The 27,296-nt window shown below is 36.5% G+C and overlaps 1 protein-coding gene and 1 long non-coding RNA gene across 3 annotated transcripts in view; one reads left to right on the top strand and one right to left on the bottom strand.

Annotated features, from left to right (window-relative positions):
* The window catches only part of LOC135846580 (uncharacterized), a 241,931-nt gene that overhangs the window by 183,697 nt on the left and 30,938 nt on the right, over nucleotides 1-27,296 (bottom strand). The gene's annotated exons all lie outside the window — the stretch shown is intronic.
* Nucleotides 1,736-4,121, top strand: LOC135848612 (uncharacterized). Its single transcript, XR_010559396.1, has 2 exons — nucleotides 1,736-2,375; nucleotides 3,214-4,121. It is a non-coding gene; the product is annotated as an uncharacterized LOC135848612 (long non-coding RNA).

Below are 27,296 nucleotides of genomic sequence, written 5' to 3'. Positions count from 1 at the left end.
AAAAAATTATGTGCAACTCTTATCACCATTAGATATACGACGATGTACCTAGGTTACATTCGATCTAAGTATACATACAACCGCCTTGTAAAAAATTATCATCGGATAACTTTTAAAAGAATTCAAAGGTATTTAAGGTTTAAACGTTCGTAAAATTCATTTTGGTGATTTTCTTGCGTACTTTTCAATGAAGAAAAACCATCAAAATGCGCGTTTTAGGATTTTTAGTTTGTTTTTTGGTATCCTTATGCAGCATTATCTCTCGTGCAGCTGCTGAGGGACCTCTGGGTTTACTTGTGATCTTTTTGCTAACCACGCTGTTCTTCGTTTTATTATTTTTACTTCCACCTCTTACAACCTTCTTGGCGTTCGCTTTGTTACCTTTGTTGCTATTTTTGTGTGTTTTTATCCTCGTTTTGTAGAGTAAGTAACACCACTGCGAAGTGAATAAATACATTATTAGAATTTGAGTAGGCCGAAATCACTGAAAATTATTATAATTTCACATTTTTACTTGAACTGAATAAAATTTCATAAACATTTCGGAGATTTTTCATTAATTTAATTCATTGTCCAAAACTGCCCTTTGTGAGGTTTTTCAAAAAAAAAAAAAAGAAAGAAAGAAAGAACTTGTGCAATAAAGTTGAGCTTTTCAAAATTTTGTTGAAAATATCCCTAAATCAGAGCTTCAGAAAGAAACCAACTGCATTTTTACAATGAAAAAAAAATATATAAAAAGAAACAAAAATAGTCTAAACTGCTTCAATTGGAGAATCATTTTTGCATTAAAATTTTTTAAAATAATCCTCCCACCATCCCATCTTCTATGCTATTTCCCGGCAACGCCCTCGGAGTTGGAAAAAATTAACAAAAATTTGAATAAATCAAAGTCTCAAAACAACGAAATCAAACATGAATTTTTAAATTTTGCACGTGAATTAGAATCTCAAGTAATTTTTTATAAAGTATATAATTTTTTACAGATGGTGAACATTGGTCATGAAACTACAAAACTTCCTCGGCGATCTATTCATATAAAGGTGGTGGAAATTGGAACTAAGTGCACATTTCTAATGAATTTAATTTCTTTTTAAATTACTTTAATCTATTGAAATATTTTTATTCTGTAATTGAAACTGCAATAAATTATGTTAGCAAATATTTTTCTCGTATCTGTTTTTTTTTTTTCTTATCACTATCTCTTATCACACACAAAAACGTGCTTTGAAGAGGAATGGGGGGGGGCATCATGCTCAATCTACGTCATTGATGTAATGAGAGTGATTCTTATTATACAAAAATGTGTAAAAACTCCATGTTTTTGAAACAAAAAATTCATTTTTTGAATGCAGAGGGAAATTTTCAAAGCAAAAATGTTTGTGATGTAAAAATTTTCAATCAGAGGAGTCTTTACACCATTTTAAAAACGTTTTTAAAAAATTTTAAAATTTTAAATCACTTTCACATCATTTCCAGGAACAATACATTTTTAAAGTTACCTTAGTTTCAATTTTAAAAATATACGTAACATACCTCAAAACATGGTTGTCTGTTGAATCAGAAAAACACGAGATTTTTTTCTTTCGCATTTTTTCTTCACTCGTCATCTAACAAATTAAGCGAATAGGTAGTCTTAATTTTACTTTAATCGAAACTTGACACCGTGAAACATTACCATAATGTACCTCCAACTCATTATCAGTGAAAATTCTGAAAAATACTCTTACTCTACATGATGTGCCCCCTTCTGGCTACCCTCGGCCCTCCTACTGCTCGCGATACCCGATCATCGCAGTATTACGCGTGAAGTAAATACAAGCTGCATGTGGCAATGGAAAATATTTCAATCGGGATATTTCCAACTGGGGAAGTCAAAAGAAAATCAGCTCGAGTAACACTGGATACCGTAGATAGAGGAACTTATCAACAGGAAAAGTTTGAATATTTTTGTAATCGTCGTTCGAACCCCTACGATTTTTCGACCACCTCCGACTGAAATAATTTCACAATAAAGACTATAAAAACTGACTGCACTTTCAATTTTTGAAATCATTTTTAAATTTATACGCGTACTTCTGCTTCGTGGTTTATTTTGCCTTAGTAGGTATAAAGTCTAGAATTAAAAGAAATCAAAATGCGTGTCTTAGGACTTTTGACGTGTTTTTTGGTTTCCTTATGTAGTATTTTTACTACTGTTGCTGCATTTCATCATCATATTGGTTATGGAATATGGCTGATTTTGGGAGCTGTTTATTTTTTTTTGAAAGTCGTGGTCTTCTGGGTATGGTTGATATTGTTTCCTTTTTTTCCTCTCACATGGTTTTTGTGGCCTATTTTGTTCTTGTTATTTATTCTTCTCTAATGCGTTTTAAAAAGTAAGTAACACTATGTTTTTTATATAAATTTTAAATCGGTTTTCACTATTTTCAAGTTGACCATAATATACATACATAGGTTATTTTAGGTACCTACTCTCTAAATTTGAAACAGTCAATTTCACTGCTTAGCAGTCACGACATTTTGCCTTTTTAAAGCAGTAGTTTTTTTTACTGCAAAACAGTGAAAAATTACTGAATTGGTCAGTAAAAAATCATTTTGACTGACCAATTCAGTAATTTTTCACTGTTTTGCAGTAAAAAAAACTACTGCTTTAAAAAGGCAAAATGTCGTGACTGCTAAGTAGTGAAATTTGACTGCTTTAAATTTAGAGAGTATATTTATACAATATTATTCTTCAAATTTTCCATTTCCCATTGGAATGTAGAGTTTTTAATAAAAAGTGTTTAGGCTTCCAAACTCGATAAATATGTATTATACAAAGTATAAAAAGTATTTAATTACTTTTTTGACTCTTGAGAAAAAAAATTAAATACCTGGTCGGTGTTTCCAACTGGCAAAAATTTTTAATAATAATAATAATTCGTCAATAAAGAAATGCAAATTAAAAACGTTAAAAAGTGCATTCGATGCTTCCGCGCCTCTCCCTCCCCGCAGAAAAAATATTTTACCAAACGCAGAGTTGAGAAGGAAAAATTTGAAAAGTCTTGGGAAACAATGCAATCTTATGCATTGGTGAGTTATTTCGGCCAAGGTTCTCAAAAGCTTCATTATTACATCATAGTATTTCCGCCAAAATTGTACGAAAATTGATAAAAATGATAGAATTAAATTATTTAGTCTGAATTTTTTATGATGAAAATGTGATTTTTGCAGATACCAGACTTCGTTTCAAGAAGTTATGAAAAGTTCCGTACGCAATAGGTACATTTCAAAGGTGGTGGAAATGGGGATGACAGATTAATTTAATCTCAAATTACTTCATTTAAGCAATCCATTTAATCGAACTATTATGGAACAATTTTTTATCATAAGGTGGCGGGGATACTTTAAGTAACAGTACTTACTGCAATTTAATACACAATAAATTACCTACCTTATTTGAGAAAAATGAAAATCTCAGTAGGTGAATCAAATGATCCAACTAATGGTTATAATGAATTGAGCAAAAGTAACTAAAAAAAAAAATAAAAAATAAAAATAAACGAATTAGAAGTGAATTTTGAAAATCAAAAACTAAAATGGATACCTAATTTGAGATGAAAATTCAATAGAATTTTTGCTTGTGAAAAATAGATTAATTAAGTAAAATAAATTAAAAAGTCAATATTGGACTAGAAATTCTCATGGTTTGTTTTTGAAAATTTCAAAAATATTAATAAGGTACTAAATGTAGGTAATCTTTATCTATGTACCTACAATAAACGTGAATTCTGATACAAATTCAGTAGCCATACTTAAAACACCATAACTACTTTTTAGAAGTTTCTCATCCATATATGTATGTACTTAGGTAAGATACTCGTAATATTTTGTGAAAAAAAAAAATTATACATAAACCAGGTGAAATTTCAAACTTGTAAGTAAACTGATCAATCTTATCGGAAAGTGCTGTGATATGGCAACGTATTTTTACTGCGTCAATTTTTAAATTTTCAAAAAACGAACGATATTAAACAAAATGGTTATCAATTTTAGACTTACTTATCGTTTTTGTGTAGCTTTTATGGTTTCATTATCAAGAAAATCATGATCAAAATCACAGTAAAAATATTGATGATAAATCTGTGTGAAAATTTTACTTTGTTTTTGTTACCTATCGAAGGTTGCACTTTTCAGCTTCATCTGTCAGTAAGGAATTTGCCATAAAAAGCTCATGAGTTTTTATATTTTGCATCAAAAGTGAAATTTTAAAAATATCAGTGGTAGTCAAATTGGACATTTAAAATCCACGACTTCTTGTCGATTTTATTACAATCAAATGATTCCCTGATCCCTGAATACAATTTTAGTTGGCAAGATTAAGATTAAATTATATCTGATGAGAGTGATGGGATCACAGTTCTGAACGGATTAGATAAGAATAAATCTAATCAAACTTATTTGATCCGATCAGATCAGATGAGATCTGACTATTCCCTGAATTCAATTTGATCAGATAAAAGTTTCGAACAGATTGGATCTGCATTAATAAAATCAGATCTGTTTCATCAAAATCAGATTAGTACCTAGATCAGGACAGATCGGGACATTCTGTGCACCCCTATTTTATCTAATCAGATCTGATCTGATCAGATGAACATTTTCAACAAATTAGATCTGAATTAACCAAATCTGATCTGTCTGATTGAATCAGATTTGGACACTCTCTGGATTTAATTTGATCAGAACACATTTAACCAGATCCGATCAGGTGATCAGATCAAAGTTTTGAACAGATTAGATCTGATTAAATAATCTTATTATAGACTTGTTCGATCAGATTAGATCCGATCCAAACGTTCTCTGGACCCAATTAATATGTAAGATTGTATAATCAGATCCGATAAGATGGAATTTTTAAACACATATTATTGGGTCTGCAGAATAAACTCAATCAGACCTGCTTGATCATATCATTTCCAGGCATTCTGTGCATTTCATTTGATCTGATCGGCTTAAAGTCTTGAACGAATTAGATGTGGATAAATTCTGAACAGATCACATCCGATCAAAACTCTGATCTGGTTATATCTGGTCACACCGAATTAGATCTTAATAATGTGCTGATCTGGTCTAAACAAAAATGCCCCATTTAATTTTACGGTGGATCGTGAAAAAAAAATGTTGATGGATTTTTATCAAATTCAATGGAGACCTTTATTTTGAGTTGAAAGTCACGCACAAAAAAATTAATATGCGGAAGTGCCCCTTGGGGGAAAGTATGAGCCCTTCAAGATGTACATATTTACGAAAAAAAAATAATGGTTTTTTTCGCTCTACACATATAACGACACTACCCAACCTATTTCGGAAAAAATGACACGTCATTCCAAAAGATACAATAAAATTTGAGATTCTGCATCGACCTAAGCCATTGTGATCAAAATCCAACACCACTTTTACGGTTCTACTGAGCGGTTGAAAATTTGCAAATTACTTATTTTAGGTACTTAAATTCATATTTTAAAAATTTGTTATTCCCAAAGATTTCGCATTATGCAAGTAATTTTGCCAAAACATCGAAAAATGTAATTTCTGAAATTATTAGAGAAATATTTTGGAATACAGTGATGCCAATTTCTGAGTCACTATTGCCAATTTCAAGTAATCGAAAAAAATTTATAAGTTTTTAGCTGTTTTTCTTCTTTTTTAAAAATTGGTTATAATGACAGAAACATTGGCACGACTGCGTTCCAAAATATTTCCCTGGATTGAAAAATTATATCTGAGAAGAAAAAATATATCTTTCAACCTTTTGGCGTGATTAATGCGAGATATCCGAGAAGAAAAAAATTTCAAAACGTAAATTTATCCCAAAATGAGCGATTTCTAAATTTTTAACCACCCAGTGGAACCCAAAAAACGGTCTTGGATGTTGATGGTAATATCCTAGCTCGACGCAGAATCTCAAATAATGATACCATCTTTTGGAACTGGGGCCATTTTTCTCAAAACAAGTTGAGTAAAGGCTAGATCGAAAAAAACACTATTTTTTTTTTGAAATGTCTCCAATTTGAGGACCCCTAAAGGTACTTCCAGGGGCACCTTTGAAGCTAAACATTTTTTTTGAGTAACTTCTATAAACTCAAAATTGAAGGTCTTCGCCAGATTTGATCAAAATCTTTCAACACTTTTTTTTTTCGTGACCCACTCTATAAGTTAATAAAATTGAATGCAACATTTTCAATTCGATCAGATCTGCATACTCCTGAGATATGATTTGGTCTGGCAAGATGTAACCAGATCAGCGTTTTGATCAGATTAGATCTGTTCAGATCGAATCAGATCTAATCTTTCCCCCTATTTTCCCCTAAGACAGTATTGAATTTGATTTTTTGTCCATTTGCATTTTCAATCATTTGTCAATTGTGCAACTCTGGTGATCAATTTTTTACAACAATAAAGCTAATTTTTCTTCACTCTACTCAAATTTATCTCGCACGAGAAAAATGCAGTCCAAAAATTATTGGCATTTTTCCCTTCATGCTTCAAGCTCAATGAGAAACAAAATTCTAAAATTGATTCACTTACTCGCTGATGAATTTCGATGATTACTTCAAAATGAGTTTGGATCACTTACCTGTAAAATAAAAACACAAAAATTAATACCAAATAAAAACATACAAAATACATGAAAAAAAATCACCAAAAAATTCCAAAATACCCTATTATAACTCAATAAAGATCGTCGTAAATAATCATATTTATTATTAAAATTAATAAAATAACACGCGAACGCATTCGTATATTCTAACTACTCGAACGTAAACATAATCTGATGAAATATCATCTAAAACTGACGATAACGAGGTACGGCAGTGTTGCCGTAACGAATAGCGCCTAAATGCGCTATCACATCTTCCCCCTCTTGAGAACTAGAGGTTTAATCGATTAGGCTGGCGTCGAGATCGCGATGATTTCCTGATGACAGGCGGCTTCGATTTTCTGACGACAGACGGCTTTGATCTTCTGACGACAGGCGGTGGCGATTTTGGCGGTTCTCTAGGTTCTCGCTGAGGTACCGGCGATTCTCCTGGATCTTGTGGAGGTTCCGGCGACTCGCTTCGTTCAGCTGGGAAAAATATAGGAACGATTCCAGTCGGCGATATGTTTTGATCGATCTTTCTCAGTTGGTCGACATGAAATCGATGAAGCGAATCGTTAACTGATACCGTGTAATTAACTTCACCGTCTTTACTGACAATTTTCCCAATCAGCCACTTTTTCCCTTGGTGACGAGAATAATTACGAGCCGCTACTCTTTCCCCCTCGGAAAACGAGACTGGAGGTCGAGAGATCGGCGTTGGCTTCGACTTTGCCTTGGCAACGGCGGATAAATTTAACGGAGAATTTAGCTCACGGCCCAAGAAACGTTTGGCTGGAGAAATTCCCGTTGTCGTATGCGGAGCTCGGCGGATCGCAAATAACGCTTCGTTCAGCTTCTGCTGCAAATCGGTGCCAGGCAACCTTTTCAACGAATTTTTTACAGTGGCCACAAAACGTTCGACTTGGCCATTGGTTGCTGGGTGAAACGGAGCACTCGTTTTATGGCAGAAACCGACATTCTCTGCGAATTCTTTGAATTCTGAGCTGGTGAACGCCGTTCCGTTATCGGAAACTACTGTTTGAGCAATACCAAACGTGGTGAAAAATGATTCCAAGCTTGATATTGCAGACTTCGATGACGTAGAGGGGACGATATCCACTTCGACCCACTTCGAGAATGCATCAACGATCAAAAATAAAATTTTACCGTTGATGGTCGCAAAATCAATATGAACGCGCTCCATAGGCGCGGACGCTGGTTCCCACGAATAATGAGAAGTCTTCTTTGGGTCACTTGCGTTTTCGACGCAAGATTGACATTTCTTTGTGATGTTTTCGATGTCTTTGTCGATTTTAGGCCAATATACGTGTGATCGAGCAAGCGATTTCATTTTCGATGCGCCGATGTGGCCTTTATGAAGTTCTTGAAGAACCGATGAGCGTAGAGCAGACGGAACGTAGACGCGCATACCCATGAATAAAACGTCACCTTCACAGGTGTAAGGCGAATTATAGATTTTTCCTGCGCGTAGACCATCGAGAATGGAACGTGTTTCCGGATCTTTAACCGTAGCTTTTGCGAGTTCGCGTTTTGTAACAGGTAATTTGTCCATCTGTGAGACATGGAAAACTGCGATGTCGTCTTTGCTCGCGAACAGATCATCGGATGAAGCAGGAAGAGGTAATCTGGAGAGGGCATCGGCGTTACCGTTCTTCTCTGAGCGTCTGTACTTGATATCGAAAACAAACTGTTGAAGGTATAATGCGTAATGCATCATACGAGTAGCGCTAAGCGCTGGCAACTTCTTTCGGTGAGGCCCAAAAATATGAGTCAAGGGCTCTGAATCGGTGTATAAAACGAACCGTTGTCCGTACAGATAGTTGAAAAACTTCGTGACAGCCCATTTAATCGCAAGTGCCTCTTTGTCGAGTTGGGTATACTTTCGCTCGGTATCGGTAAGCGTACGTGAAGCGAATTCGATGGGATGTTCTTCGCTGTTAATAGAATGAGCGATTACTGCACCGAGTCCAACTGGACTGGCGTCGACGGACAAAACGATTGGTTTTTTCGGATCGTAGCGAGTGAGTACACGTTCTGACGCGATTTCTTGTTTGACGTGCTGGAAACTTTGTTCGCATTCATCTGTCCAGATGAAATCTTCGCTTTGACGAGTTAAACGATGTAATGGGGCTGCTATTGTCGCCAGATGAGGGACAAACTTCGAGTAAAAACCGACGAGACCAAGAAACGATTTCACCTCCGTTGGGTTGGTGGGTGCAGGAACGTTGAGAACTGCTAAAACTTTATCGTCAGTCTCGTGAACTCCATTCGCGTCGATCGTGTATCCAACAAACTTTACTTTGCGTTCGAAGAAACGGCATTTCGAACAGTTCAAGCGTAAATTAGCTTCTTTGCAGATTCGAAGAGTGTCTTCCAACAGACGAAAATGTTCTTCGATGCTGGCTGCTGAGAGATGAATATCGTCGTGCACAACTACGCGACCTTTACGGCGGAATTTTCCATCCATCCATTTTTGGAACTTTGCCGGAGCTGAACCCACGCCGAAGAAAATGCGTTTTAGGCGATAAAGTCCGCGGTGCGTGTTGATAACGAGAGCGTCGCTTGTCTTTTCGTCAGTTGGCATGTGCAGGAACGCCGAATAAACATCGAGTACTGACGAGTGAACTTCGGAGCCTTCTTCGATGGACATTTGTGTTGTGATTTCGTCGTAGCCAGGAAACGGGTATTGGTCGATGAATATTTGTGGATTAACAGTTCCACTGTAATCGCCTGTAATGCGAACAGCGTTCTTTTTAACGACTGGTACGATCGGCGAAGCCCATTCGCTGGTTTCAACTTTTTCGAGAACTCCGTTGGCGACTAAACGATCTAACTCATCCTCAATTTTGGACCGTAGAGCCATCGGTACAGGTCGGGCTTTCAGGAATTTCGGTTCAGCGTCTGGTTTGAAATGTAACGATTCGACGTGGTCTTTAATTTCACCGATGGTAGGCTCAAAAACGCATGAGTACTTTTCTAACAGGGCTTCTAATCGTTGGGCCACTGGTGTAGGTAGATCAGAGCGCTGAACGGAATGAATATTGCTGAGATAAATTTCCAACTCTCGCATACCGTCTCGACCAAGAAGAGCAGGTAAGTTTTCGTTGATAACGTGGAGAGTCAGCTTCGTAGATTTGTCGTTGTATTTAACTGGAACACGAGCTACACCGATTGGATGAAAGACGTGACCGGTATAGTCTTTGAAAACGTCGTTGGTCGGCTATAACGTAGATAAATTGCCACCAAGACTGCAGAAAATCGATTTACTCATAATCGAACGAAGACTACCGCAATCTACTTCCATTTCGGTTGGATTATCGTTGATTTTAACGTTGATCATAACTGGAGACTCGTCATCTTGCACGGAGCACGAATGGACAGTTCGAACAGGTAAGGTCAAAACGTTGTAATCATCATCGTCGCTAACGTCGTTGTACTTTGAAACAGATTTCACACCTTTCGGTTTAGAGTTGGCGTTTGTTTTCGTAGACTCGTCGACTGGTTTCGTTTCAGCGGCGCGTTTCTTTTTAAAACAAACTTCGGCGACATGGCCTTGAGCCTTGCAGAAATTACAACGTAAATTCTTCTTCATACAATTAGCCGCAGTATGGTTATTCAAACCACAACGAATACACTGAGTAGTTGTCGCGCCTTGAGATTGACCACCGTTGTCAGACGAATAAGTTTTCTTCTTGAAACGACTGCGGTTCTGGTTTTGATTTTGTAACTTGTGAACTGGAGCATTGGATACTGCCGGTGAGAGAATTTCGTTGGTACTAGCTAACGCACGTTCAATCGCTTGAGCGATACTCAAGGTTTTGTCAAGCGGAATATCATCTTCTTCGAAAAGACGATCAAGGATAGGTTTTGAACGTAGTCCACTGACGAATACATCGAGTAGCATTTCGTTTAAAAATTCGTTGGCGTACTTACAGTCAACAGCTAATTTTCGCAGCTCGGTGATGTAGTCGGATACAGATTCACCTTCACGTTGCTTGCGATTTAAGAATGCGTGTCGAGCTGGAATTTTCAGTCGTTTAGGGCAGACCTTTTCTTCGATGAGTTTTTTTAAGGTAGCGTAGGATGCAGTTTTAATGTCGTCTGGAAAGACTAGATTCTTTACCAAAGCGAACATCTTCGGTGACAGTGAGTTCAACAAGGTTGAAGCTTTCTTGTCGGTTGCCGTATGATAAGTGTTGAAATAAACTTCTAGTCTAGAGATAAAATTCTCGAAGCTTTCACAAGTCGGACGATTGGAGCCGAAGAGTTGCTGCCACCGGACGTAGTGGTATTCAAAACATCGCTGGTGGTGACGGAAGATTCTGTTAACCGTGCAACGGCATTCGTGAGAGCTTTGCTCTGCTCGGTGAGCAATTGTAGAATCGCTGCAGCCATGTTGGCATCCATAATTACGTCGCGAACTACACTACCGACTGCGCCAATATTATAACTCAATAAAGATCGTCGTAAATAATCATATTTATTATTAAAATTAATAAAATAACACGCGAACGCATTCGTATATTCTAACTACTCGAACGTAAACATAATCTGATGAAATATCCATAGATATGAACCCTAAACTGGATCGGCTGCTTACATTTAAAATGTACAGGAAAAAGTGAAGCAAAAAAATCAGCCAATCGCAAATCGTGTATTTCTCCGGAGGTGAATGCAAATATATCTACGGAGGGCGTGGCTTATCTCCGGAGGTGAATAGAATTTTTGCTTCACGAGCTTCCGATCCAGTTTAGGGTTCATATCTATGGAAATATCATCTAAAACTGACGATAACGAGGTACGGCAGTGTTGCCGTAACGAATAGCGCCTAAATGCGCTATCACATACCCCATCATGATTTCACAATTATTCAAAGTATATAAGACGAGTTGATATCAAATAAAATAACTCGATCAATAATTCATGGTACAAGTATATGTCATAAAACGTCATCAATTACTCAGCAGTATACGAAACAGGATACACGAAAAAAAAAATAGGGTATAAGTCTCTCGCGACACATAATAACAAACAAAACAACTCGAGGAAATGAGAAAAATCCGCTTCGTAATTCAACGGTAAGTAACACAATATTCGATGTATTCATTCATTTTTTTTCAAATCAAATTAAATCGTGATCGAATTCATTCCAGAGAAATCATAGGAAGGAACATCGCGTCGCACTTCAGTCTAGTAGAGCACTGTGACTTACAAAAAAATGTACATTTTTCACCATCAGTAAGTATGGCAAAAGCTTTTTCGCCAATTTTTTTTTCAAATCACAAAAGGACTCAGTTGGTGTAATTGTCCTTGAACCTCATACCGAGTACTTTCTTCATAGACTACGACCAATTTCAAAACCGCTGACGTTTGTACGAGGATGAAGGGACAATCGAAAAAGATAACTTTTACCTCATGGCAGATAACAAGCATTTAAAAACTGTAAAAACTATCACTTCCCAGCATGCAGCTCCCCATAGCACACGACACAACGAACTTTGTAATCGTTCATATGGTCGTCAAGTACCCAAACAAAAACAACAAAAAAAAGCCAAGCATTGACACTGTATTGGCAAGTATACGATTATCAAACTGGTACAAAGCATCGAGTTAATTAGCCGACATTACGTGCTGAAGGCAGATGCGCTCGACTGGTTAGACCGCTGTTCGTTTCCCTTTTCCTGCACCTGCATATACATAGATTGGTAGTTAGGTACACAAACCGTAGACATAGAAGCACATAGGATAGGACCAGCAATACTCAATAGAGTAAGTAGAGTACAGTAGGTAGAGGTACTTGTATGTACATTAGAGAGAAATTGAACCGAAGAGCTGCGGGAGGAAGGGGGGTCGAGGGGACACACGCAAGGCGAAAAAATTACATCTACGGTGGGTTGATAACCGGCCGAAAAAGGAACTATGCTGGGTTGGTACTATTTCCGGATACGAGGATGAATCGCTACATATTGTAGTACTCACATACTACATTTATTGCAAGTTGAGCTAGACGTTTTATTAGCAGAACGATGAAGAGCTGGTTGGGCACGATGAATACACAGCGTGGAATACACCTCGTGTTTTACAACGTTCTGAACTGGTTCTCTACCAGACTTTTATATGTCATTGAATAGAATAGAGTATACCGACGATAATAATTTTTGAATGAAGTATGTACCTACTCGTAGAGACGATGACGAGCTGAAAAAAAAAGGGTTAACAGGTTAACTTCCTCCCTCGAGTAACCTAAAATTCGAAGGTACTACCGCCTCACATCCGGTTCAATGTTGGTAATCCCTTCACAAGGGATTCTCTCAGGTCGGGTTGCCAGATTAATGAGCACCTACATAGCTGTATTCGGTATTCGAAATTACCTCTAGAAAATTCTCTGCTGTTCTTCCTCCGACTCGAATCTTTTCAGAATCCAGCGCCAACAAACAAACACTATAAAAAATCGTCGAAATTTCGCGCCAAGATGCAATAACGACGACAACGACGAAGACGAGGAAATCTCATCGAACAGATTCAATACACGACGCACATTTTGTACACATACAGACACAAGTACATACCTTCCATCGTGTTCGGAATAAAAAATAAAACTGAATAACTCTCGAAGAATACGTATATTTCAAGATGATGGTACTGTGTACTTTTACGTAGCAGCAGGTGTTACATTGTACAATTGTACACAAACAACCGTGGTGTAATTTTAATACGAGTAGCAGTACTCGAGTAAGCGAAAAGGATAAAATCGATCTTTTTTTTTTGCCATCGCCAATTCGAAGTTTATAATCGATGGTCAGACTGGTTCTGGAAATTAATGAACACACAGTTGCATGGAGCAATGTTGATACTTGACTGGTCTTGGTGGTAATGCGGAAGAGACCTGCCAGAGGGATTCCTTCGCGTGCTCGAAGGCTTCACATACTCAAACCACTTTTTAAATGGATTGTGTTTTTACATTTTTTATACGATTTCTCTTATAGCCCTCCTTCACCAGCATCCCCCCAAAGAAGGTAAAAGTCAAAAAAATGGTTTCATTCGTGTGACACATGAAATAGTATGTTTTCGATATTGTTGAACACGAATATAGTCTTAGTTTTTCAACTTGACCTCTCCCAGAACCTCCCCAAATTGGTAATGATTTCCATATGGGGTGAAATAAAAAGGGGAGGTGCTGGGGGCCGTGGATGAGGTCCAATCGAAAATCTAACGTCATATTCGTGTTCAGCGTCACCAAAAACATGCAATTCGATATATCACATGCCCCAGATTTTTTTTGAAAGTTCTGCCCAAATTTGGAGGAGGGGGTGCTCCCCTCCATTACAAGATCCCATCTCGAAAATTGAATATTTCGAAAAAGCACCAAAAAGTACATCTATGGAAATTTTTTCAGAATTTCAAATGGTAGCTCGCACTTACAACGCTATTTTGAAATTTGAACTTTCAATTTGAAAAATCAACTTTCAACTTTTGAAAATTTCAAAATACTTGAAAAAGTTCAAAATACAATTCCCTTTCGAACTGTAAAACCAGTTTTGATCAAAGTATCATAGCTTTGGAGTAATGCGCTGCTGAAGTTGAGTACCTCGAGACAATGTGAAAATAATTGAAGCCTCTCCCCCCACCCACCCCCTGAGGAAGCTGGGACAAAACTAATTGCTGGTTTCTTACTTATTGGGTGGGTAGATATTGAAAAAACAAAAAATTAGCGAAATCGAAAGACATGACATTTGTTTGGTCGAATTGACATGTAATGAATGACCCATGGTTGAATGTTATTTTATTGATTAATTGACATTTTTACAACATTGCAGCCTTTGGTTTTTGAATTTTTAAAGTGGTCCATATTGGGAACCTAAAATTTACTTTTTAAATTTTTGACACTTTACAGAAAACAATTTATTTGACTCACTTGGGATTTTTTGAAAATTTTGCTGCTTTGGAATATGATACTAAAATGTATTTGTACCTTAGATGTAGGTAGGTACACACATTAAGCTACCTATCGACGAAGTTTTTAGCTCAATTACAGCCACCATGGCATTCAAAAACAAATAATTGGTCCATTATAGGCTACCTTACCCTAAGTCAACTAATTTGTCTCAAAATTTGTGAACTCAATGGAAAATGATAGGATGTAATGACATCAGATCTGATCTGGACATCACCTGATTCAAAATTGATTTGACACCACTTAATTACATGAATCCAACCAGACCAAAACTTTAATTGCTTTAGATTCATTCCGGTCTGATTTAGTCTGATTTGATCCAGACAGATCACAGTTTTGATCAGCTTACATCAATTCAGACCTGATATTGTTTAATAGGGGATACCTGATTGGGCCAGATCAGATCTGAAGATGTTGATCTAGTTGAACTTGTTTCATCAGTTCTGATCCAGACATTCGCTCGATCCATCTGATTTGACCAGGTCTAATCAGATCAGAGTATTGGTCGAATTAGAATTATTTAGATCTGTTAATGTCTGATCTGATTCAACAGAAGGCACCTAATTGAGCATTATTTGATGGAAGCAGATCTAATAAGGACCAATCAATCAGATCAAAGTTTTGATCAGCTTAAAATTTATATTAGTTTTCAGACCAAATAAGAAATTCAATAGGGGCACGCCGTTGGGCTCCTCTGATCTTTTTGATCAGTTCATCAATTCAAATCAGATCTGATACGACCAGGGCACTTCCAAGATCCACTCAGGTCGGATCTGATTCAATGAGGAATACTTGATTAGGTTTGAGTAGGCAAATCTGATCTGATCGGACTTGTATTAATCCATTCAGATCAGATCTGATTCGATGGCGGACATCTGATTGGATTTGATCAGATTTAAATAGAACTGATCTGATCTGGGCATTTATTTATTTATTTATTTTACAATTTAGGTCTCTCCAACAGCTAAAGCCAATTACAGGAGAGACCATTTATAATTAAAGAGATACGACTATGATTTGCTCCAGAGAAACAAGTTTGAGAAATACAAAAATACAAACAAAAAGGAGAAAAAAAACAAAAGAAATATTTATAAATGTAGTTCTTCCTATCTAAAAGAGAAGGTAAGAAATAAGCAAAAAGGTATAACACCAAACAGAAGAAATACTTATAAAACAAAAAACAAACAAAAAACATAGAAAACCAAAGGAAAAGATACAGAATATGAAATGGTTCACATACAGCTCCCATTGCACCCCCACTCCTACTCCCATGCCATCCTCACCGCACGCCTGAAAGCAGATCTACCCATACTAAAAATATCAGCATCTGCACAGGATCAAATCTGATCTGAGCAGATCTAATTAATTAAATAAGAACTTTGACCGTTCAGGATAGTTTAGAGAGGTCTTCAGCCCAGTAAAAACAGTTCAGATCAGATAAGATCAAATCTGCCTAAATCAACACATGCCTTGGATACAACCTGATCTGATCTGATCTGATCCGATCATATCAAAGTTTATATAACTTAACATCAATCAAGATAGAATATAATCCAATAGGAGACTCCAGAGTGGATCTGATCATCAGATTTGAATAAATCTGATCCGACCTGCTTGATAAGATCTGATGTGGTTTGGTCTGGACATTGCCTGGATCAAATCTGATCCGATCATGATTTAATTAGATCAGAGTTTTGATCCTTTAGACTTCAGAGCAAGCTCTTCAAACTTGTTTGACCAGTCCAGATCAGGTTTAATCAGATCCAATCAGATCAAAGTTTTGGTCAGTTCACATCAACTCAGACCTGAGCAGATCCAATAGAACGAGAGACCCCTGTATGGGTCTGGTCTGGTCTCAATAAATATGCTGGGATCTGTTTAATCAGATTCGATCCCGGTATTCACTGGGTCCAGTCCCATCTGATCTGACCAGATCTAATCAAATCAGGATTTTGATCAGTTCAAAATTTAGATCCGTTCAGATCTGATCCAATCTCATAAGGGAACTCGCTGATTGGGTCTGATCACATCTAACCGGTTCTATTATAAGATGCACTGATAATAAAGTTTTGATTGGTTCAGAGACCTGTTTGATTGATTCAGATCAGATCAGATCCGATCTGATGCGGACATTCCCTAGATCCAATCTGATCTGACCACGGGTAATCTGATCAATTTTTTGATCTGATTAATTCATGTTCAAACCTAATCAGATCTAATCTTGGGCCCCGAATAAATTATCCTGAGAATTAAGAAAATTTTCCCATAAAATCAGCAGGTTTGACAAAAAAGGAGGAGTTGCAATGAGGTCTTTTTTTGAGCCCAGACAGTTATATCGACTCAACCACTCATAAAATGTCCTAAATACGCATCCGTGGTTAGTTGACCCAAAATGATCATTTTCTTTTGGGGCTTCAGGGGTTCCCAAAGTTGTGGATAAAAAAAATTATAAAAACCCCTGAGTATTATTTTTGAAAACTGTTTTAGCGTAATATATTTGTTTGACCTCGATAAACGTTATGTGAGGTGATATTTTTTAAATTTTCGACCATCGGGACAGAAATCGGGGGAAGGGAGGGGGGGGGGTTAATTTTAGGAAAATTTTTGAACTACTATTCTGAACCTCTACCCTCTTTTGAACCCTGCCAAAAAGCTTTTTACAGTTTATTAGTATTCAAAAGACCCCCATCCTACCGAATTTTGAGCTTAATGAAATCTTCAGCTGGTACTCAAAAATCCAGTTTTCCAATTTTTCGTAATTTCCATACTTTGTGAACGCCTGCAAAACTCGAAACCTGCGATTTGCGCCAAACGCGACGTTTACATATAATCAATTATCTAGGTGAAAAAGTTTAATTAAACTTCCTGTATATTCGTAATTTTGTACCCTTTTTTCAGAGCCCCCCCCCCACTTTGGGCACCACTAAAAAAGGCTTTTCATTTAATTTTTCCTGTAACTTTCAAAATTGAGCTTTTTTGGGTCAAATTCTGCGATTTTACTCTTCAAAAAAATGTTAAAATCGCGTTCTCACGCTTTCAACGAAGTAAATTTGGCCCAAAAAAGCTCAGTTTTGAATGTTATAGGAAAAATCAAATAAAAAATTATCGAGCAATCCCCCCCCAAAAAAAAAAAAATTTGAAATAAAAATTCCAACAAATAGTAAGTTTATGATTCCTGCGCACATCTACAAGTACAAAGGATATCGTCTCAAGGGCTAGTTCAGCCTGAGGTCAAAAATCTCCCCAAGATTGCAATCCCAACTCCAAGACGACCTTGACAACTACTACAGATCTCACGCAACCACAGCCTCCCTTCACTCCTCAGAGCATTTGAACCTGCCACTGGGCAAATTCCGCGATACGTTTAAGAAGACGACAAACTCCTACACCTACGCACCTGGCAAGAGTGGCAAATCCGTGGTCAAGTTCAAAGCTACCATTCGCACTTGCACGGTTCATTCGAGAGATTCAGAATCATTATAGAAAACCGAATCTGGTATATATACTAATGAAGAAGAAGGAAGAAAAGAAAGAATAATATACGCACGTCTCGATGGAGTCTTCGTGTAGGTATAAAGGAAACAAAAGAATGCAATAAAAACTCGTTTCTTTCTTTTGTAAAGATGGATAACGTTCGACTCTTCGACACGTATAATTACGAAGGCTCTCGGATATTACCACGACGACGTTCAATGTTCAGAGTTGGCTGGTCGCTTATCTCTTGGTATTGTAAATGTAAGTACACCGGGGAAGAAAATGAGAACTGGTTGCGTAGGTAGGTAAACTGTAGACTGTTGTTGTCGAAGTGGAAGACCACATGAGAGCAAAGCTTCGATGGTACCGACAAGAGAGGAGGAGGAAATACAACGTATAAACGTACCAGGTATAAGAATTTCTTCCAGTTTCTCATCTCGAGTAGTGGACAAGTTCCCTACCTCACTTGCTAACGTTAGGAGGATCGTAATTCTGCAGTTTATTAATTGGTATTTTTTGATAAGCCAGAAATAATGAATTTGCAATTTAGTGGCGAAATATAGAAGGGTGCTTGAATGGAATGCGCAGGTTTAACGGTACGAGAGTAATTTTTCTCTGCATCTGTCTCTTTGTTGCTGTGAGCTCTGAGGTTCTCACTCTTCTTTTTGTAGCTCGCGATCATGAGGAGTTGTTGTTTATCACGATGTAAATATACCTATGTAATGTGTTCCCTGAATGAACAAATTTATTCGCTTCGTAACCAGTTTTTGACCGAAGCGGCGAGTACCTTTCCACAGTCACGGCCGCTGACCATTATTATGAGAAACTTATCAACGACGACGATGAAATTTGTACACATCTTTGTGCACCTACAATCCTACATCGTGTAAACGTAAACGATGTTCGAGTCGTGCGAGCTATTGCCTCTTGGTACCTCTTGTCTCCTTCTGCTGTGTGCCAACAAATTCTTCGATGATTATTTTTCTGCAAAATATACTGCAATCCTCATACCTCGTCATCAACCATTAGCAGCGATATAGCAGATAATCTAGAAAACCGAATGAGCGATCGAGCATGACTGTAAACAAAGCCCAGCCAGCCAGCCAAATAGATACCGTTATTGCCTCGTAAAATCCATCCAATTCGCTGAAATAATTTTTTTTCGTCAAGTTTGAATGAAAATCATATTTTTGTTTAATTACGTATTATAGGTTTACACGTAGGTAACGGAATGTGTACTTCTGTACAGAGAATGTGAGGTTCGAAACGCAGTGAACCCTGCACTGACCATTTACAGAAAGGTGTAGGAAGAGGTAACCTTGTACCTTGGGAAAAGGTTATTACAACTTTCGACTGTTTCGTCAATTTTTTTTTTTCTATAATTCCGCATCATTAGTATTTCGATTCGAGAGGGCGTTTATATTTTCTTAGCCATTCATTGTATTGTACTCATTTATCAGCTGAGCCTGGAATAGAGTGAAATTTTTCCAATAGAAATCTGCATAATACGTATTAAAATGGAAAAAGAGAATGGAGAATGGAGATTGAAATTCCTATGTAATTTGCTTGAAATTTCAGATTCCTGCGATACTGATTGTGTGAGTTGATGAGCAATTAGTTAAACTGAAGCAAGGAGTTCCACAGGGGTCAATATTAGGACCTCTGTTCTTTATTTATTACGTCAATGACCTTCCAAAAAATGTAAGGAGTAACTTGATCCTATTTGCAGATGACACTACCGTAAGCGGGTGATATTTGGCAGTCCGGGGGTAATTTGGCAGTCTCTCATATGGAGCAATATTATTGCATACTGTGGGACTGATTAACACCCAGCAGAGTGCTATCACACAGTCTAGGCTTCCCAAGTCCACAAATAATAATTTAGAACGAATACCGCTTTTCGAGATGCATTTTAAGGAAATTGAGAGTAAAATTACGAAATTATGTTTATTGTTATTCAAAAAGTCACCTCGGAAAGTTACCTCTACCGACCGAACTGGTAAAAAGTTACATTGGCGAACGTTACATTTTCATACGCAGAATTTTATCCTCTTTCTAATGGTATACATGAAGTTGGAGTTATATTGGTACCAACACTCGCTGTAGTTGGTTTTTTAGTTGAAAACGTGTGATTTTCGTGTTGAAAATGCCAAATTACCCACTGTGACTTAACCGTGACCCACCAGATTATCATGTAGTGCCAAATATCCCAATCGCCGGCTAATTTGGCAGTTTTTGCGCGAGGTCTCCGCACGCTAATACCGTTAACTCTGGGGGTAAGTTGGCATCCCCATTCTACTCTACTAACATAGACGATCATTTTAAGCATATATTTGCCTATGTTATCTTCAATTATACAACCTACACAGCGCGTCAAAGTTGAAAACCCCCAGAAAAACCTGCCAAATATCACCCGCTTACGGTACAGCACTGATTCCTATGAATATGGGTGTCTCAGTACAGCAGGTTGTGGATGATTTGGTAGCATGGTTCAGAATAAATAAAATGAAATTAAATGTTGAGAAAACAAACCTAATATATTTTGGTCACAGCACACAAAATTTAAATTTGGCACTGCCTATTACTAAAGTTGAATGTCTGAAATTTTTGGGAGTATACATCAACTCCAGTCTAACTTGGACTGATCACATAGACTATTTAGCTAGGAAACTATCATCAATAAATTATCTTCTTCGGCAATTAAAAGGTGTTACCAATGTGCAAACATTAAAAATGGCATATTATGGAATGTTCCAGTCTAATATGGCATATGGCTTGGTGTTTTGGGGCGGTAATATCAGTCTTATGCAGAGAATTTTTGTAATAGAAAAACGAGCAATAAGAATCATCTATTAAATGCAAGTAACAGAATCATGCAAGAATGTCTTTCTTTCAAATGAAATTTTAACCTTACCCGGCTTATATGTATGTACATATATCTGATAGCCCAAATTGTGAAGAAGGGCATAGTAAAATTACATACCCCTCAACATAGTCATTATACTAGAAATAGCCAACAACTACATAGCACACAATTCAGGACTAAATTTTACCAAGCTAGTATAGACTTTATAGCTGCAAAAATTTATAACAAAATTCCAATTGAAATCAAAATTATCAATTGCACAAAATTATTTTCTAAAACACTGAAAAAATGGCAGCTAAAAAAAAAACATTTTATTTAATAGATGAGTATATGGACGCTGTTACATAACTGAGTGCATTAGAAACTGAACTTTCAGCGACTCCTAGTATTTTTGATTCATTATCTTTCAATATTCATGATCATTCATACAGCTGCAGTGTCATTGTTTCTTTTTTTCTTTTTTTGTATAATTAATAATTTTTGGATGTGTAAATAATTCTAAGAATTTTTATAAATGTATAAAATATCTCAATTTTTTTAGAATGTATTTTTTTCTGATTTATTACAATTATGTTGTTGTTTTTTTTTTATATTTTTTTTTTAGTTTCTATTATTTTTATTGAAGGCGTCTATTTAAATAACTGTGCTAATCCTAAACCTCTATAATGCTGTACATGGCGCATTCATTTCATTTTATTTCACATTATTTTATTGTATTATTCATTTTTTTTATATCTTTATCATATCCCTACACTGTTAGTACATAGGTCGACTTTGTAAATGCAGCAATGCTGCCTATTGCAAAAAATAAAGTTAATTTGATTTGATTTGAATAACCGATCACAACAAACAATATATCAACACTAGATTGTACCTTATTTGCGGTCGAATTTTTTTTGTTTTTTTTTTGTTTTAGCTTGTCTCACCTCCTAAAGTTGTTTACCTCGGGTGAGAAAATACACATCGTGAAATTTTCAGTCCCCTCAGTGAAAAATAAGTGATGAAAAAATCGAAATATCAGAGAAAATTTTCAAAGTTGTGAACTTTTCAGTTCCAACACCTCAGTCAAGTCCATACTAAACTTAAATACCAATTCGCAGTACCTCGACAGATAATTTCAAAAATATCAAAAAATTGACATAAAAAACTGAAAAAAATTACAGAATGGGGGGGGGGAGAAAAATTTTGACAAAAACAGGAATTTGGGAATTTTTAGAAAATTTGGCAAAATCAGTGGTGTTTTGGGCAATCTGGGCAAGGGCAGGACTGTTTGACAATTTTGAGAAAAAATGGCCTCTGAAAATTTTATCAAAAATAGACACTAAATTACATATATGAAGACTTACAACTTTTCAGAATTGGTGTGCCCCCCCCCCAAAGTGGGAAAGCAGCTCTGTTTAGAAGGTATTCTGCTCAGAAATGAAGAATATTTTACATATTTTTAGATATTTTTCAACTTTGGGGGCCTTATATGTGGGAATCAACATCATTTAAAGGACCAAGGCTGGGGGTTTTCTTATAGAAATGCGATTATTTTTATAGAAAGATTCTGCTCATTGAAAAATATTCAAAAAATGTCTGCAGTGATATCAATCTTTTCATCTTTATTTTTCCAAATTTGGGAGGGAAGGGGGGTACTCTATACAAGAAAGCCACGAGATATTTTTCATATGTTTTTCCTGGTTTTGATTTATCCTTATTTTTAATGATTTTTTCAACTATGAAGGTCTCCTTATGAGGGCCAATATGGTTTGAAGGGCTGGAGAAAGTTTTATCTAGAAAAGAGGATTATATAGAAAATTCTAATGAGGAAACAAATAATTTTTATAGATTAATTTTTTTTGTCATTTTTGAACTCAGGGGGAGAGGGAAACCACTGACACTACTTTTTTTGCAGATATAGAGGAAAAATATAGAAAATAGGGAATTATTTTCTCACCCGAGGTAATAACTTTGGAAATCACAAATTTTAGAGTTGTCAGTTCATCATTGAACATTTGAAATTGCCAACTTGCCAACTTGTCACTCGAAATTACCAAACTTTCAAAATGTCCAGGAGGAAGGATAGAACCCACTGCCTCCCTGGTCGCTCCAGTACCCCTGGCTGAAAATTTGAATTCCACTCACTTAGAAAATCCACAATAGATACCAAAGTATTTGCAATGTTTTTAAAAATCAAATTTCAAGCATTGAAAAAAAATTGATGACGGAATTTTATGGGGGCTGAATATAAAAAACGGATATCTACCCCCGCCATCTATGTACTCTGTTTTTCTTTCAGCAAACAAAATTTCAAAGATTATTGCACGTTCTGCGTAAATAATGATTTATAGCTTTCGAAATCTTCGATATGATATGTGACTTTCACGACCACGACAGTGAATTATCGGTTTTCAACGCCAGCAAAAAAACCTTGACTATGTACTTTTTAGTGTTATTCTTTCAATGTTACGTCCATTGACGTTGCAAAAATCGACCAATGGATATTTCCTATCACAGAAATTGGAATTTTGATTTTTTTTCAGGAAAATTTTCAGATTACGATGAAATTGGAATAAAATAGGCTCAAACATTGCCAGGGTTTTCGATATTGAATCTTCATTTCGATATTTTTGGATTTTCGGTATAAAAGGATAAAAACTTGCACTATCTCTACGCAACATTGAAATTTCGCAGGGGAAAAATTTTCATAGCACATCTCTTAATCGAAAGAGCAGACAAAAATTCATCACCTGTCAAAATTTCAAGTGCTAAAGTGCCTTTTTCGATTTTTGGTGAATTTTTAAAAATCAAATTCTGGCCAAAATGTGAGAAAAAATCAAAATTGTACCAAATTGGCCTAGAAAGCTGAAATTTGGGATATACCCTATTTTTGACTTGCCGAATCGATTGGAAACTGTTTCAAACCGTTTTGAGCAGTTCTGGAGCCTCCAGCAGATTTTTGAAACTCGAAATTCTCACAAAATTTCATCAAATGGAGTTGAAAAGCCGAAATTAATTCTGCAAACTAATTTCAGTACGCTATGAAGTCGACTGCAGGTGAATTTCAAGTCGTTTCGGAGGCTCCAGTGATTTTTTAAAATTCATGGAGGCTCCACTATATTTTTGAAACCTGAGGGGTTATCAAGCCGAAATTTACTCTTCAAACTTATTTCAATACAATACTATGAAGTCGACTGCATAGTGGTTTCAAGTGGTTTTGAAGCTTCCAGCTACTTTTTCGAAATTTCAATTCTCCTACAAACGTCATGAAACCTTTCAAAAAGTCATTGGAGGCTACAACCTGAAGTCGTCTTCAGAGGGTGTTAAAATCGGAGTGCATAGTTGATTTCAGCTTTCCATCTCCATTTTGATGGAGTTTTAGGGAAATTTCTAGTTTCAAAAATTTACTGGAGGTTCCAGTAATTTTCAAAAAATTTCTGGAGGCTCCAAAACGACTTGAAATTTACCTGCAGTCGACTTCACAGCGTATTGAAATTAGTTTGCAGAATGAATTTCGGCTTTCCAATTCAATTTGATGAAATTTTGTGAGAATTTCGAGTATCAAAAATCTGCTGGAGGCTCCAGAACTTCTCAAAACGGGTTGAAACAGTTTCCAATCGATTTGGTGCGTCGAAAATTGAGTATTATCCCAAATTTCAGCTTTCTTGATCAATTTAGTAAAATTCTGATTTTTTTCTCATTTTTGGAATAAATTTGATTTTTAAAAATTCACCAAAAATCGAAAAAGGCACTTTAGCACTTGAAATTTTGACAGGTGAAATTTTTGCCTGCTCTTTCGATCTACCTTTGTGCGGTTTAAAACATTTCATCGGCTGACTTGTCAATCAAAATGGCCGCCGTTTTGTAAGTAGGGCCACTTTTTTTTGAGGACATGGGCTAGAAATGTTCCTTCGGATTCCCCCTTTGAGAAAAAAGTTGTGCTGGAGGATCGGCAGTGGGTGCAAGTGATCCTTATTCGGCCCCCCGACTATTTACGAATCCGTTGAAAATGTTGAAACACCCTTTTTACTCGATGAAATGAACTCATCACAAAAAATATTAATTCGAAAAAATTCAAAAAATGAACGAATTTTAATTTTTTTGCTACGAGTGTAATTTTTATCAACTTTTTAGTGAAATACGTCAGAAAGAGGTGAAAATAAGACAATTTAAACTTGATTTGATGTTTGGAATTGAAAATTGAATTTTTTCGAATTTTGATTTTTTTGTGATTGAGTTTCCTTCATTGAGTGAAAGGTTTAAAGAGCCTTTCAACACCTCCAACTATTGGGAAAAGTTCCATTTTGGTAGGTATCGCGGTTATCGAGTAATCTACTGCTGAAATGGATGATATTTCAAGTTCACTGAAAACTTTGACACCCCCTAGCAGCCTTTAAAAAAGAGCTAGAGGGCTGCGATTTGCGCCATTGGTCATTCCTTCGGAAGGTCTTTCCACGGGAAAAATTTCAAAAAATCACCAACCCCCTCTTACCACTTCTTGGTCAAATTGACGTAAAATGACCCAACTGAATTCCATAGAACATTTTTCTTTGATTTTATAATTCCATGAAAAACCGTACTTTTCTGTGAAAATTTGAATTTTACGCAAACCTTGTAAAAATTTCCAGTAAAGTACAGTCCACTTATTGCGCGAAACTCGTACGTAAAATTCAAGGAAAGGAAATCCATAAAAACGAAAAAAAATTCAACTTTCATGTTTCGGAAAATCGTTCCTTGTTTACGATTTTCTCTGATAAGTAAAATTTCGAACATCGTTTTAAAAAATAAAATAAAATTTAACCCTACACTCAAGGTCGCACCTTTTCCAACTCGTGTCATTACAAGTGTACATTTCCTCTGTCGAAACATTCCCTTCCTTACTTCACTCGATCATCATCGACCAAAAAAAAATCAAACGAACACATCTCCATCATTTCTAGTAGCCTTTGGGAAATTAACCCATGTCCCATATGCATCGTTCCTCCTTCCTCCTTCCCACTTCCCATTCCCAGCCAAACATACTCTTCGCGGTCACAAATGAATGAAAAAAAATCGTGTAATTCGACGATTCGAATAATACATCATTATAATATAAAAGGGCGTGGATAGGCAACACTTCGTGATCGATTTACGAGCATCCTCTAGGTACTTGGGCATGGTAGGTGGCACTCGTAGTGGCCTGTTCACTGCTCGTAGCATACCGGTCCTTACCTCTTATGGGCATTATTTTTTTTCCACATAGGTACGATTCTACACTCGAAAGCTGGGGCAAGGGGCATAGGCATGGGCATGGGCATGGGCATGGGCAACGAATACCTGTAAAGATTGAAAAATATGAAATCCGATAGGTCATCGACGTCAGTGGACCACAACACGGGCTATATAAATATTACGCATCGTTGAATTTCGAATGCTGTCTTGGTCGCATTCAGAGCGTAAATTTTTGCCAGTTATTACCTAATGTTGATGTCCTAATACGATTATCACATCCGCTAAATAATCTTATATCCACTCTATGGAAAATCACCGTTTTCGTACGAGTCTTTTTTTCCAGCGAGTGCACGTACTCGTAGTTGTAATATATATTCCCATCTCTCTTTATACCTATACAATCGACGAAGACGTCAACAATAATATAACAACGCTGGCAATGGCAAAAAAAAATCATTGTCAAGGCAAACCGAAGAATTTGTTTTGTCGTCCATTTGACGAATAGATCCCCTCCGAACGTCCATCATCCTATAAATGTAAGTCTATACTGTAACGCCAACGTCAATAAAATATCTATGTACTTGGTCTTTTTCGTGTACAAGTATACAATAGAATAGAATTCCATGCGAACGTTTTATGACACTCTAGGATATACTTTATTATTACTTATCGTTCATATATGTATAGTGAAGTGTGAGAGTTAGGTACCTACCTCTAACTACCTACGTAAGTAAGTATAGAAATGTCGTATTTTATCAGAACCGTAAATCGACTCTCAAAGAGGTGGTAAAAACGGCGCGTAAATGCGATTCCATTAACTACATACGAAAGGCTTTTAGAACGAAAATCTGCTGCTGCAGTATTCTTTAATTAATTATATTTTATGGGACTATCTTATATGTACTATGCTAGAGGACTATCTAGATAGCGATTTAACTTGGCTTAGATTACGCGAACGACATCGACACGACAAGCATTATTGCCATTTTCGGATTCTTCAGCGTGTGTGGTATTATCGATATATTAAATTCAGATTGGGATTTGCTCGAGAGGTTTACTCTTACTTACTCGTTTTATAGGCAGTATGTGCACTGGATTCTTTGCAGATTAGATGTAGTGGTACCTACTGCGACATCGAAGGAAAAAAAATCAATAAGGAAGGC

The sequence above is a fragment of the Planococcus citri genome, chromosome 5 (genome assembly GCF_950023065.1).
Source record: "Planococcus citri chromosome 5, ihPlaCitr1.1, whole genome shotgun sequence".
NCBI lineage: Eukaryota > Metazoa > Arthropoda > Insecta > Hemiptera > Pseudococcidae > Planococcus > Planococcus citri.
Note: the sequence above shows the minus strand (reverse complement) of the source record. Positions and strands in the feature narration are given on the sequence as shown.